Source organism: Mobula birostris, chromosome 27, assembly GCF_030028105.1.
Source record: "Mobula birostris isolate sMobBir1 chromosome 27, sMobBir1.hap1, whole genome shotgun sequence".
In the NCBI taxonomy this organism is placed as follows: Eukaryota; Metazoa; Chordata; class Chondrichthyes; order Myliobatiformes; family Myliobatidae; genus Mobula; species Mobula birostris.
Window position 1 is genome coordinate 1,549,231 of NC_092396.1, and position 15,245 is coordinate 1,564,475.

The following is a 15,245-nucleotide window of genomic DNA, read 5'->3' on the forward strand; positions in this document are numbered from 1 at the left end:
AATCTCCTCTGTACCCTTTCCAATGCTTCCACATCCTTCCTATAGTGAGGTGACCAGAACTGGACACAGTACTCCAAGTGTGGCCTAACCAGAGTTTTATAAAGCTGTATCATTATCTTGTGACTCTTACACTCTATCCCTCGACTTATGAAAGCTAACACCCCATAAGCTTTCTTAACTTCCCTACCTAACTGTGAGGCAACTTTCAGGGATCTGTGAACATGTACCTCCAGATCCCTCTGCTCCTCCACACTACTAAGTATCCTGCCATTTACTCTGTAGTCTGCCTGAGAGTTTGCCCTTCCAAAGTGTACCACCTCACACTTCTCCGGGTTGAACTCCATCTGCCACTTCTCAGCCCACTTCTGCATTCTATCAATGTCTCTCTGCAATCTTCGACAATCCTCTACACTATCCACAACACCACCAACCTTTGTGTCATCTGAAAACTTGCCAACCCACCCTTCTACCCCCACATCCAGGTCGTTAATAAAAATCATGAAAAGTAGAGGTCCCAGAACCGATCCTTGTGGGACACCACTAGTCACAATCCTCCAATCTGAACGTACTCCCTCCACCACCACCCTCTGCTCTCTGCAGGCAAGCCAATTCTGAATCCACCTGGCCAAACTTCCCTGGATCCCATGCCTTCTGACTTTCTGAATAAGCCTACCATGTGGAATCTTGTCACTAAAATCCATGTAGGTCACATCCACTGCACTACCCTCATCTATATGCCTGGTCACCTCCTCAAAGAACTCTATCAGGCTTGTTAGACACGATCTGCCCTTCACAAAGCCATGCTGACTGTCCTTGATTAGACCATGATTCTCTAAATGCTCATAGATCCTATCTCTAAGAATCTTTTCTAACAGCTTTCTCACCACAGACGTAAGGCTCACTGGTCTATAATTACTCGGACTATCCCTACTACCTTTTTTGAACAAGGGGACAACATTCGCCTCCCTCCAATCCTCTGGTACCATTCCCATGGACAACAAGGACATAAAGATCCTAGCCAGAGGCTGAGCAATCTCTTCCCTCGCCTCGTGGAGCAGCCTGGGAAATATTCCGTCAGGCCCCTGGGACTTATCCGTCCTAATGTATTTTAACAACTCCAATACCTCCTCTCCCTTAATATCAACATGCTCCAGAACATCAACCTCACTCATATTGTCCTCACTGTCATCAAGTTCCCTCTCATTGGTGAATACCAAAGAGAAGTATTCTTTGAGGACCTCGCTCACTTCCACAGCCTCCAGGCACATCTTCCCACCTTTATCTCTAATCGGTCCTACCTTCACTCCAGTCATCCTTTCTTTCTTCACATAATTGAAGAATGCCTTGGGGTTTTCCTTTACTCTACTCACCAAGGCCTTCTCATGCCCCCTTCTTGCTCTTCTCAGCCCCTTCTTAAGCTCCTTTCTTGCTTCCCTATATTCCTCAATAGACCCATCTGATCCTTGCTTCCTAAACCTCATGTATGCTGCCTTCTTCCACCTGACTAGATTTTCCACCTCACTTGTCACCCATGGTTCCTTCACCCTACCATTCTTTATGTTCCTCACCAGGACAAATTTATCACTAACATCCTGCAAGAGATCTCTAAACTTCGACCACATATCCATAGTACACTTTCCTGCAAAAACATCATCCCAATTCACACCTGCAAGTTCTAGCCTTATAGCCTCATAATTTGCCCTTCCCCAATTAAAAATTTTCCTGTCCTCTCTGATTCTATCCTTTCCCATGATAATGCTAAAGGCCATGGAGTGGTGCTCACTGTCCCCCAGATGCACACCCACTGAGAGATCTGTGACCTGACCCGGTTCGTTACCTAATACTAGATGTAGTATGGCATTCCCCCTAGTCGGCCTGTCAACATACTGCGACAGGAATCCGTCCTGGACACACTTAACAAACTCTGCCCCTTCTAAACCATTGGAACTAATCAGCTGCCAATCAATATCAGGGAAGTTAAAGTCACCCATGATAACAACCCTGTTATTTTTGCACCTTTCCAAAATCTGCCTCCCAATCTGCTCCTCGGTATCTCTGCTGCTACAAGGGGGCCTATAGAACCATAGAACCATAGAAACTACAGCACAGAAACAGGCCTTTTGGCCCTACTTGGCTGTGCCGAACCATTTTCTGCCTAGTCCCACTGACGTGCACACGGACCATATCCCTCCATATACCTCCCATCCATGTATCTGTCCAATTTATTCCTAAATGTTAAAAAAGAACCCGCATTTACCACCTCGTCTGGCAGCTCATTCCATACTCAAACCACTCTCTGTGTGAAGAAGCCCCCCCTAATGTTCCCTTTAAACTTTCCTCCCTCACCCTTAACCCATGTCCTCTGATTTTTTTCTCCCCTTGCCTCGTGGAAAAAGCCTACTTGCATTCACTCTATATATACCCATCATAATTTTATATACCTCTATCAAATCTCCCCTCATTCTTCTACACTCCAGGGAGTAAAGTTCTAACCTATTCAACCTTTCTCTGTAACGGAGTTTCTCAAGTCCCGGCAACATCCTTGTAAACCTTCTCTGCACTCTTTCAACATTATTTATATCCTTCCTGTAATTTGGTGACCAAAACTGAACACAATACTCCAGATTCGGCCTCACCAATGCCTTATACAACCTCATCATAACATTCCAGCTCTTATACTCAATAATTTGATTAATAAAGCCCAATGTACCAAAAGCTCTCTTTACGACCCTATCTACCTGTGACACCACTTTTAGGGAATTTTGTATCTGTATTCCCAGATCCCTCTGTTCCACTGCACTCCTCAGTGCCTTACCATTAACCCTGTATGTTCTACCTTGGTTTGTCCTTCCAACGTGCAATACCTCACACTTGTCTGTATTAAACTCCATCTGCCATTTTTCAGCCCATTTTTCCAGCTGGTCCAAGTCCCTCTGCAGGCTCTGAAAACCTTCCTCACTGTCTACTACACCTCCAATCTTTGTATCATCAGCAAATTTGCTGATCCAATTTACCACATTATCATCCAGATCATTGATATAGATGACAAATAACAATGGACCCAGCACTGATCCCTGTGCCACACCACTAGTCACAGGCCTCCACTCGGAGAAGCAATTCTCTTTGGCTTCTTCCATTGAGCCTAATCCAATTTACCACCCCTCCATGTATACCTAGTGACTGAATTTTCCTAACTAACCTCCCATGCGGGACCTTGTCAAAGGCCTTACTGAAATCCATGTAGACAATATCCACTGCCTTCCCTTCATCCACTTTCCTGGTAACCTCCTCGAAAAATTGGATAGATTGGTCAAACATGACCTACCACACACAAAACCATGTTGACTCTCCCTAATAAGTCCCTGTCTATCCAAATGCTTGTAGATTCTGTCTCTTAGTACTCCCTCCAATAACTTACCTACTACCGACATTAAACTTACTGGCCTATAATTTCCCGGATTACTTTTCGATCCTTTTTTAAACAACGGAACAACATGAGCCACTCTCCAATCCTCCGGCACCTCACCTGTAGACAGCGACATTTTAAATATTTCTGCCAGGGCCCCCGCAATTTCAACACTAGTCTCCTTCAAGGTCCGAGGGAACACCCTGTCAGGTCCCGGGGATTTATCCACTTTAATTTTCCTCAAGACAGCAATGACCTTTAGTCAAATTAAGAATTAAAGAGCTAGATCATTTAATTGCATATGGTGTACTCTCTATTATTTCATGGTACTGATTTGTAACAGGTGAACACATCACGCAGCGTCCACACAAACAGGAGGTTTTGCACCTCAGGTTCCACACGTTTGGCAGGGCCAGGGACTGTCTTCCCTAGACTAATGCCACTGGCTGAATCTGAGGTTTACATATACATGAGCTGAGGGAGGAGATTAAAGATGCACTGGTCCTCTGATTACATGATCAAGCGTTGGTCCTAGATCCACTCCAGAGACCCGCATTCTAAGGTAACACTCAAGAGCAACTCTGAAATGTGGACAAGGGCTTGATCTTGTCTGCTGGCAATGGATCCTCTGATTCACCGTCAAAAAACTGGATCTTCTGGGTAACTCCCATTTTTCAAACCACACCACGGGAATAGTTGCTTTTGATGGTGGGAGGCGCTGTGCAGAAATTGGCTGTTACAGCTCTTAGTACCAAGATGACTCCATGAAGAGACCTCAGCAACCAAACAGAACTTTGATACATTCTGCTCTTCAACTGGTAGAATAACACCAGTAGAGTAACTGCTCCCTTCCTATTCCTGACTTCCCAATTGATCAACATATCCTACGGTTCAATTTCAGAAAACGGAGTAAGAACTATAATCAAGTCACATGGATGGTTTTCAATCTTTCAACTGTTTTTTAAAGGTTAAGTAATGATTTACATGAAAAGTTTTGGATGTGTGTAAATTAATTAACACTGTACACATAATTTATAAACACACAGCTTCGCTGGTGAAATGAAGGGACAGAAAAACAGTCCAAGCCTCATCCCTGCTCTGCTGTTGAGTGAGTTCACTCCAACTTTTGCTTCAGTTCCTGCATTAACATCACATCCTTGATTCCCATCTGCTCCGCGCTCATTATCCTGACTGGTTGCATCACAGCCTGGCATGGAAACACCATTCGAGGACCTTCACAATCCAGCATCTAGGCCAAGCACTCCTTGCACTACTACCATCGGGCAGGAGATGCAGAAACCTTAGATCCCACACCACCAGGTTCAAGAAGTTCCCCTTCAACCGTCAGGCTCCTGAAACAGCATGGATGACTTCATTCACCTCAACACTAAACAGATTCCACAATCTACAGACTCGCTTTCAAGGACTCTACAACTTATGTTCTCAGTATTTTGTATTTCGCACGATTTGTCTTCTTTGAAGATTGCTTGTTTGTCCATCTTTATCATAAATTCTATTGCATTTATTTTCCTGTAAATGCCCACAAGAAAATGGTGACATATACGTACTTTGAAATTAAATTTACTTTGACATTGCTCCAAAGAGGTCAAAGCAGCCCTGCATTATCAGAATGTAATTATCAAACCTGAAAACATTACTTTAGTCACAGGGATGATGAAAGAGCTTAATTTTTCAACAACAAAATGCCCAAGTTACCAGGAGAGTGGATGAAGGCAAGGTGGTGGATGTTACTACATGTACTTAAGCAAGGTATTTGACAACGTTCTGCATGGGAGGCTGGTCAGGAAGGTTTAGTTGCTCAGCAGTCAAGGTGAGGTAGTAAATTGAATTAGACATCGACATTGTGGGAGAAGCCAGAGAGTGGTAGTAGAGGGTTGCCTCTCTGACTATTGGCCTGTGACTAGTGCTGTGCCACAGGAATCGTTGCTGGGTCCTTTGTTGTTTGTCATCTACATCAAAGATCTGAATGATAATGTGATGTTAACTAGATCAGCAAATTTGTGGGTGACTCCAAGATTGAGAGTGTAATGGACAGAGATGAAGGTTATCATGGCTTACAGATCTACATCAGCTGGAAAAATGGGCTGAAAAAATGTCAGATGGAATTTAATGCAGACAAGTGTGACGTTCTGTGCTTCAGTACGACTAACCAAGATAGATCTTACATAGTGAACAGTAGAACGCTGAGGAGTGTGGTAAAACAAAGGGATCTGGGAGTACAAGTCCATAATTTGTTGGAAGTGGTACCAGCTTTTGGCATATTAGCCTTCATAAGTCAATGTATTGAGTACAGGAGATGGGATGTTATGTTGAAGTTGTATAAAATATTGGTAAGGCCTAAGAGGTAAATAAGTTTGAAAGATAACAGAGAAAATTTACAAGGATGTTGCCAAGTCTGGGTGATTGAATAGGTTAGGATTATATTCCTTAGAACGTAGGAGATTGAGAGGAGATTTGATAGAGGTATACAAAATTATGTAGGGTATAGATAGGGTAAATGCAAGCAGGCTTTTTCCACTGAGGTCGGGCGGGACTACAACCAGAAGTCATGGGTTGGGGGTGAAAGGTGAGAAATTTAAGAGGAAAAAGAGGGGAAACTTCTTCACTCAGAAGGTCATGAGAGTGTGAAATGAGCTGCCTGCGCAAGCTCAATTTCAACGTTTAAGAGAAGTTTAAATGTTAGGGACGTGGAGGGCTGATGGGAGTAGGCAGTTTAAATAGTTTCAGCATGGAGTAGATAGGCCGAAGGACCTGTTTCTGTGCTGTACTTCCTTACGAATCCATGACAGAAATATGCAACTGAACCAGTCAGCATTTTAGAAGGGGGAGGTGGTTGTCACTGTATAAATAACACGGGTCTCTTCCAGTTCCCTGGGCTCTTTCAACACAGTCAGGTAACTGGACAATCATTAAGGCATCTGTTCAGGAGGATGGGAGGGACTGGCGGCGTCCCTGTCCCATACACGTTTGGGGGGGTCGGATTGATGGCTTTATTCCTGTACACTGAAGTTTGAACAAATCTTTATCCACTTCCACAGCTGAGAAAGTTATTTTTTGGAACCATGAAGCAAAAAAGGGGAAATCAGGTTATTGAACCACGACCACTGATGTCTTGTCACTAGGACAGCAAACTGCTTACTGTTTACCTGTGCTACATACTTCACATGCACTTTGAATTATATTTTATTAACTTGTGGCAATAATTTGGTTTCTGTGCTCTGTGAGATATATGTTTTGTGGCTGCATCATGGTCCAGAGGAATGTTGTTTCATTTGGTTGTACCTATATACAGTCAGGTGTCAATGAACTTGAACCCGAGTTGTGAAGGCCCATTATTCTGAAGAGACAGAAGGTTGCCTTCCAAAGAAGTTCAGATACAAACTTCTGTGGGCACTGAAATATGACCAAATGTTACCATGGGGAGGTTTTACCAAACAATCTCCACACTGAAAATATCTTCACTGCATCTTAGGTAATCTGCTGTAAGCATTTCGAATGCAACCAAGAATTAAATCAGCATTGTCTGAATAAACGTGGCTAACAGCATCTCACTGACTACGATCAGACCACAGGAAGTGTGGTGTCGGTACGTATCCAGGGGGAGAGTGGAAGGGGAAAGGGATCTCTCCAAGGGCACAGCCACAGTTGCCTTGGGAATGAGCTGAATGTGTGGTCATCTGGCCAATGGGGGAGGTGAGGAAGAAGAATTTCCTTTGTTCACACAAGCTATGGAAAAAGAACAGGTGGAACGTGGAACAGAGCCAGAGTAACTGTTCCCTCACCCTATGGACTCACTTTCAAAGACGTTTCATCTAATGTTCTCAATATTTATTTCTTATTTTTTATAATTTTCTTTCTTTTTGTATTTGCAGTTTGTTGTTTTTTATATATTGGTTGCTGTCTGTCCTGTTGGGTGTGGTCTTTCATTGATTCTATTGTGTTTCTCGTGTTTACAGTGAATGCCCACAAAAATAAATGCCAGGATTATATACAGTGACATACAAGCACTTTGATAATAAATTTACATTAAACTTTGGAAAGCAGGAGCTGTAAACATTGAATGCAGAGTTGAAAAATGAGACAAGATGGTCAGAAGAGGGTGAAGAGGGAAGAATAAATAGGGGCAAACATTTTGCACTGTCGGAGGGGTGGGGCTCTGACTCTTTGCAATGTGTGGGGGGGGTCCGACCCTTTGCGATGTCGGGGGGGTCCAACCCTTTGCGATGTCAGGAGGGGTCTGACCTTTTGCGATGTCGGGGGGGGGTCTGACCCTTTGCGATATTGGGGGGGGGTCTGACCCTTTGCGATGTCCGGTGGGGGGGGTCTGACCCTTTTCGATGTCGGGGGGCGTCTGATCTTTTGCGATGTCAGGGGAGGTCTGACCCTTTGCGATGTCGGCGGAGGGGTCTGACCCTTTGCGATGTCGGGGGGGGGTCTGATCCTTTGTGATGTCGGGGAGGGTCTGACCCTTTGCGATGTACGATTATGAGAAGCATAGATGAAGTAGACAGACAGCATTGCAGTCACAGTGTTGAAATTTCTAAGACTGGGGCATGCATTAAAGGTGAGAGGAGTTAATTTTAAAGATGTGAGGGGCAATTATTATTTTTTTTAAACACAGAGAGTGGAGGATGCTTGGGTGGTGACAGAGACAGATATGTTAGGGATATTTAAGCGATATTTAATGTGAGGAAAATGGAGGGATTATGGACATTGTGTAGGCAGGAGGGATTAGTTTAGTTGGCTATTTGATTATTGATTTACTTGGTTCTACACAACATTGTGGGCCAAAGGATCTGCTTCTGTGTGGTATTGTTCTATATTGCACCTCCTTCAGATCCTTGAGGGCACGGATGTACTGAGGGATCGTGGGCAGAGAACAGCAATGAGGCTGCACAGAGTGGTAAAGAAGGTGCACAGATCAGCTCCTGCACGGAGTATAGAAACTGGAAGGTCACGTTGCGATTGTATAAAACTTTGCTTCAGCCATATTTGGATTTGTGTGTGCAGTTCTGGCTCCCCATTACAGGAAAGAGGAGGCGGCTTTGGAGAGGGTGCAGAACAGGTTCAGCAGGACACTGCTTGGATTAGAGAGTATTAACTGTAAGAGGAAATTGAACAAATTTTAATTATAAACACAAGAGATACTGCAGATGCTGAAGGGCAAACATACATAAAATCACAAGAGGTATAGACATGGTAGATTCCCCGCCCAGGGTGGAAGAGGGCATAGGCATAAACAAATCAGCTGATTTTAATATTCATTGTGTGAATATTCAACAGTTCAGTCCTGGAGAGTCTCGGCCCGAAACAGCGACCACTTATTCAGTTCCATAGATGCTACCTGACCTGCTGATTTCATCCAGCATTTTGTGTTAGTTTAGAATATGTCTATTTTTGCAGAGAACATCAGTGTGTTGGAGAGACACAGTCAGAGCCAATCACCCAACGTGGTTGGCGCAGTGCGGTAGTGTAGCGTCTAGCGAAACACCTGACAGTGACCTGGGTTCAATTCCTACCGCTATCTGTAAAAAGTTTGTACATTCTCCCCGTGACCACGACCAGATGCTCTGGTTTTCTCCCACACTCCAAAAAACATGGCGATTAGTACGTCTATTGGTCACTTGATGTATTTGGGCAGCACAGCTGATTGGGCCGGTGTTATTTGCAGAAAGGAGGAAGTATGAGTGTGAGGCCAGTTTTCTGTGCTCAGTGTCAGATGTGGGAGGTCCTGGAGTCTCCCAGCCTCCCAGACGGCCATATCTGCACCAGGTGTGTCAAGGTGCAGCTCCTGAGGGACCGAGTTAGCTACTGGAGATGCACCTCGATGACCTTCGTCTGGTCGGGGAGAGCGAGGAGGTGATAGAAAGGAGTTATAGGCAGGTGGTCACACCGAGGCCACGGGAGACAGACAAGTGGGTCATAGTCAGGAGGGGGAAGGGGAACAGTCAGGTACTAGAGAGTACCCCTGTGGCTGTACCCCTTAACAATAAGTATTCTTGCTTGAGTTCTGTTTGGTGGGGGGGGGGAATAGCCTACCTGGGGGAAGCAACAGTGACCGTGCCTCTGGCACAGAGTCTGGCCCTATGGCTCAGAAGGGTAGGAAAAGGAAGAGGAAAGCAGTAGTGATAGGGGACTCTATAGTTAGGGGGTCAGACAGGTGATTCTGTGGACGCAGGAAAGAAACTCAGATGGTAGTTTGCCTCCCAGGTGCCAGGGTCCGGGATGTTTCAGATCGCATCCACGATATCCTGCAGTGGGAGGGAGAACAGCCAGAGGTTGTGGTACATATTGATACCAATGACATAGGTAGGAAAAGGGAAGAGGTCCTGAAAAAAGACTACGGGGAGTTAGGAAGGAAGTTGAGAAGCAGGATTGCAAAGGTAGTAATCTCGGGATTACTGCCTGTGCCACGTGACAGTGAGAATAGGACTAGAATGAGGTGGAGGATAAATGCATGGCTGAGGGATTGGAGCAGGGGGCAGGGATTCAGATTTCTTGATCATTGGGACCTCTTTTGGGGCAGGAGTGACCTGTACAAAAAGGACGAGTTGCACTTGAATCCCAGGGGGACCAATATCCTACAACTCCTCCCTTGGAGGGTCAGACACCCTGAGCCAATAGGCTGGTCCTGGACTTATTTCATGACTTACTGGCATAATATACATATTACCATTTAACTATTTATGGTTCTATTACTATTTATTATTTATGGTGCAACTGTAACGAAAACCAATTTCGCCCGGGATCAATAAAGTATGACTATGACTATCCTGACGGGGAGGTTTGTTAAGGCGACTAGGGAGAGTTTAAACTAGAATTGCTGGGGGGTGGGAACCAAACTGAAGAGACTGGGGAAGAGGAGTTTAGCTCACAAATAGAGAAAGCTTGTAGACAGTGCGAGAGGGATGATAGGCAAGTGATAGAGAAGGGACGCGCTCGGACCGAAGGTTTGAGATGTGTCTATTTTAACGAAAGGAGTGTTGTGAACAAAGCAGATGAGCTTAGAGCATGGATCAGTACTTGGAGATATGATGTGGTGGCCATTACAGAGACTTGGATGGCTCAGGGACAGGAATGGTTACTTCAAGTGCCGGGTTTTAGGTGTTTCAGAAAGGACAGGGAGGGAGGCAAAAGAGGTGGGGGAGTGGCACTGTTGATCAGAGATAGTGTCACAGCTGCAGAAAAGGTGGACATCACGGAGGCATTGTCTACGGAGTCTCTGTGGGCAGAGGTTAGGAACAGGAAGGGGTCAATAACTTTACTGGGTGTTTTTTATAGGCTGTCCAATAGTAACAGGGATATCGAGCAGCAGAAGGGGAAACAGATCCCGGAAAGGTGTAATAATAACAGAATTGTCATGCTGGGAGATTTTAATTTCCCAAATATCAATTGGCATCTCCCTTGAGCAAGGGGTTTAGATGGGATGGAGTTTGTTACGTGAGTTCAAGAAGGTTTCTTGACACAATACATAGATAAGCCTACAAGAGGAGAGGCTGTACTTGATCTGGTATTGGGAAATGAACCTGGTCAGGTGTCAGATCCCTCAGTGGGAGAGCATTTTGGAGATAGTGATCATAATTCTATCTCCTTTACAATACCATTGGAGAGAGATAGAAACAGACAAGTTAGAAAAGCGTTTAATTGGAGTAAGAGGAATTATGAGGCTATCAGGCAGGAAATTGGAAGCTTAAATTGGAAACAGATATTCTCAGGGAAAAGTACGGAAGAAATGTAGCAAATGTTCAGGGGATATTTGCATGGAGTTCTGCATAGGTATGTTCCAATGAGACAGGGAAGTTATGGTAGGGTACAGGAACCGTGGTGTACAAAGGCTGTAATAAATCTAATCAAGAAGAAAAGAAAAGCTTACAAAAGGTTCAGAGAGCTAGGTAATGTTAGAGATCTAGAAGATTATAAGGCTAATAGGAAGGAGCTTAAGAAGGAAATTAGGAGAGCCAGAAGGGGCCAAGAGAAGGCCTTGGCGCGCAGGATTAAGGAAAACCCCAAGGCATTCTACAAGTAGGTGAAGAGCATGAGGATAAGACATGAAAGAATAGGACCTATCAAGTGTGACAGTGGGAAAGTGTGTATGGAATCGGAGGAAATAGCGGAGGTACTTAATGAATACCAGCATTCACTATGGAAAAGGATGCTGGTGATTGTAGTGATGACTTGCAGCAGACTGAAAAGCTTGAACATGTAGATATTAAGAAAGAGGATGTGCTGGAACTTTTGGAAAGCATCAAGTTGGATAAGTTGCCGGGACTGGATAAGATGTACCCTAGGCTACTGTGGGAAGTGAGGGAGGAGATTGCTGAGCCTCTGGCGATGATCTTTGCATCATCAATGGGGACGGGAGAGGTTCTGTAGGATTGGAGGGTTGTGGATGTTGTTTCTTTATTCAAGAAAGGGAATAAAGATAGCCCAGGAAATTATAGACCAGTGAGTCTTACTTCAGTGGTTGGTAAGTTGATGGAGAAGATCCTGAGAGGCAGGATTTATGAACATTTGGAGAGGTATAATATGATTAGGAATAGTCAGCATAGCTTTGTCAAGGGCAGGTCGTGCCTTATGAGCCTGATTGAATTTTTTGAGGATGTGACTAAACACATTGATGAAGGTAGAGCAGTAGATGTAGTGTACATGGATTTCAGCAAGGCATTTGATAAGGTACCCCATGCAAGGCTTATTGAGAAAGTAAGGAGGCATGGGATCCAAGGGGACATTGCTTTGTGGATCCAGAACTGGCTTGCCCACAGAAGGCAAAGAGTATTTGTAGATGGGTCGTATTCTGCATGGAGGTCGGTCACCAGTGGAGTGCCTCAGGGATCTGTTCTGGGACCCTTACTCTTCGTGATTTTTATAAATGACCTGGATGAGGAAGTGGAGGGATGGGTTAGTAAGTTTGCTGATGACACAAAGGTTGGAGGTGTTGTGGATAGTGTGGAGAGCTGTCAGAGGTTACAGCAGGACATTGATAGGATGCAAAACTGGGCTGGGAAGTGGCAGATGGAGTTCAACCCAGATAAATGTTAAGTGGTTCATTTTGGTAGGTCAAATATGATGGCAGAAAATAGTATTAATGGTAAAACTCTTGGCAGTGTGGAGGATCAGAGGGATCTTGGGGTACGATAGGACACTCAAAGCTGCTGCGCAGGTTGACTCTGTGGTTAAGAAGGCATACGGTGTATTGGCCTTCATCAAACGTGGAATTGAATTTAGGAGCTGAGAGGTAATATTGCAGCTATATAGGGCCCTGGCCAGACCCCAATTAGAGCACTGTGCTCAGTTCTGGTCGCCTCACTACAGGAAGGATGTGGAAGCCATAGAAAGGGTGCAGAGGAGATTTACAAGGATGTTGCCTGGATTGGGGAGCATGCCTTATGAGAATAGGTTGAGTGAACTCGGCCTTTTCTCCTTGGAGCGATGGAGGATGAGAGGTGACCTGATAGAGGTGTATAAGATGATGAGAGGTATTGTTCATGTGGATAGTCAGAGGCATTTTCCCAGGGCTGAAATGGTTGTCACAAAAGGACACAGGTTTAAGGTACTGAGGAGTAGGTACAGAGGAGATGTCAGGGGTAAGTTTTTTACTCAGAGAGTGGTAAGTGCATGGAATGGGCTTCCGGCAACAGTGGTGGAGGCGGATACGATAGGGTCCTTTAAGAGACTTTTGGATAGGTACTTGGAGCTTAGTAAAATAGAGGGCTATAGGTAAGCCTAGTAATTTCTAAGGTAGGGGCATGTTCGGCACAACTTTGCGGGCCGAAGGGCCTGTATTGTGCTGTAGATTTTCTATGTTGCTAAGGGCCTGTTACAATAATCTCAAAATAAATGAACACTTTCTTTAGTATTTGTAACAGCGTTATTGTACTGAAGATTTAAATTATTTTTAAAACGTTGCTAACAAATTGCCCTCCTCCTCATCCCGCAGTAGACAATAACCAGATACTGGTAATTACATCTCAAAGTACCCTTTTCACTGATTCACATTATGATACATCCTTGTCTATCAAACTCCAGCAGCTCTACAGACAAACCACAAAACCCCAGGAAGACAACACCAAACAAAAGCCTCAGACTATCCACGCCATCATTCTTCAGTAACGAAGGACTTGATCAGAACAAGGTTCATGTAACTGGGTCGTGCAGAAGGTGCAGCAGGGAGAGCCCAAGGTTTCAGGATTGACGTTTGCCCACGATTTTAACACTTATTCCACATTGTGCCCCAAAACAATGAATTCAAAACAAAATAATTCACAAGTGAAATCCATAGGTAAAAAAAGAGTTTTTAATGTTTTTTTAACTATTACCTAGTGCTGTAGGATTTAGGGGAAAGTGGAAGTGGGTATTTTAGTGGCAATAATCATGTCCCGTGAGGGGTGGCAGGAATGAGCAGCTCCCCGCCGACTCTCACAACTCAGGAGCAATACACAAAGTCTCCCACCCCATCCACTCACCCTCCTTCCATCACTGAGAGCCCCACACCTCCCCAATGCCAGCACTCTTCTCAGAAATGCCTCACTCCCTGCACCGATCTCGCCCACCACTTCTCCAATTACCCCGCCCTAAACAGTGGACCCAGCCTCACCAGTACCCCACCCCTGGAGCTCCCTCTACCCCAACCCACACCCCCCTCACCCTTACCTCCCTTCCCCCATACGCCCGTCTTCAGCCAACCCCGGCACTGCCCTTTACCCTCCATACGGTAACTCCCAACCCGCTACCCACACCACCATCCCTGCACTACCGCTGCCCTTCCCCTCTCTTGCCTCCCCGCCGCAGCCTTCTCCCCTGCCTCCGCCCGCTCAGGCCCCAGGCCCCAGGCGCCGGCCGAGCCCGCGGGAGGGGCCGCCGTCACTCACCCGCCATCCCGGCGCCTCCGCACAACGTTCCGGCGCGGCGGCTCTCGGGGGGGAGCATTAACCGCACGGAGCGCCCGCTGACCCGCATAGAGCGGTTTCAGCAGCGCGTCACCGTAAGAGATCCCCCGGCGCCTCGTCCTCCCTCCCAGCCGGAAAACGGAACCAGTCCCACCCCTTGTTTCATTAATTCTACTCGGTGATTCATTTTACAAATAATGAATTTGTTAAACAGTTTTGTAGGGAGAAGCAAGGTGGAAAGGACGTAGGATCTGTAGTAGTTCGAGCCATTAGAGGTAATATTACATCTCAGAGACACCAGATAGAAAACAAACTGACAGCTGGTTCGTAAAGACCAAAAAGATAGAGTAATTGCCTGAAATTAGCACTAGGGTTCTGATGAAGGTTCTCCACCCGAAACGTCGGCTCTTCTTTCCCTCCTTTCCCTCCATAGATACTGCCTGCCATGCAGAGTTTATCCAGCATTGTGTGTGTATTGTTCTGGATTTCCAGCATCTGCAGATTCTCTTGTGATTAGGGTCAAATAGTTACCCTCAGTTTTAGCCCCAAATGCCTCAACGTAGCAAGAGAAAGCTGTTCGTTGAGCTTACGTGAACATCATTGGAGTATTGTAAGAGACCAAGAGATCAGAGTGGGAGTGGGACAGGGAATTAAAGCTCAGGGTCACTCTGGACTATGGAACAGAACATCTCCACTTTCTTGCTGAGTGCTTCTAGCTTTTCTGCTTTAATTCCTGATAGTATGTAATATGTGCAAAGTTAAGGATAACGGTCTAAATGTAAACAGCCAAAGATGAATGTATCTAAGGTATGTGATAATACTATATGTATCAAATAATGTATCAGTATAGGACAAGTCAACTATTATTCCCACTACGTAAGTTTAGGGCAAACAATTCTTTAAAAGCACTCTAGTCAAAGCACTTGGAATAA

General features: G+C 45.2%; 1 protein-coding gene across 6 annotated transcripts in view; it reads right to left on the reverse strand.

The window, feature by feature from the left end:
* Nucleotides 1–14,446, reverse strand: part of mib2 (MIB E3 ubiquitin protein ligase 2) — a 227,000-nt gene extending 212,554 nt beyond the window's left edge. For all 6 annotated transcript variants that reach the window (XM_072245423.1, XM_072245417.1, XM_072245419.1 and 3 more), the window contains exon 1: nt 14,296–14,446. The gene's annotated coding sequence lies outside the window, so the exon portion shown is untranslated. The remainder of the gene's footprint in view (nt 1–14,295) is intronic.
* Between the last annotated feature and the right edge of the window lie 799 nt (nt 14,447–15,245).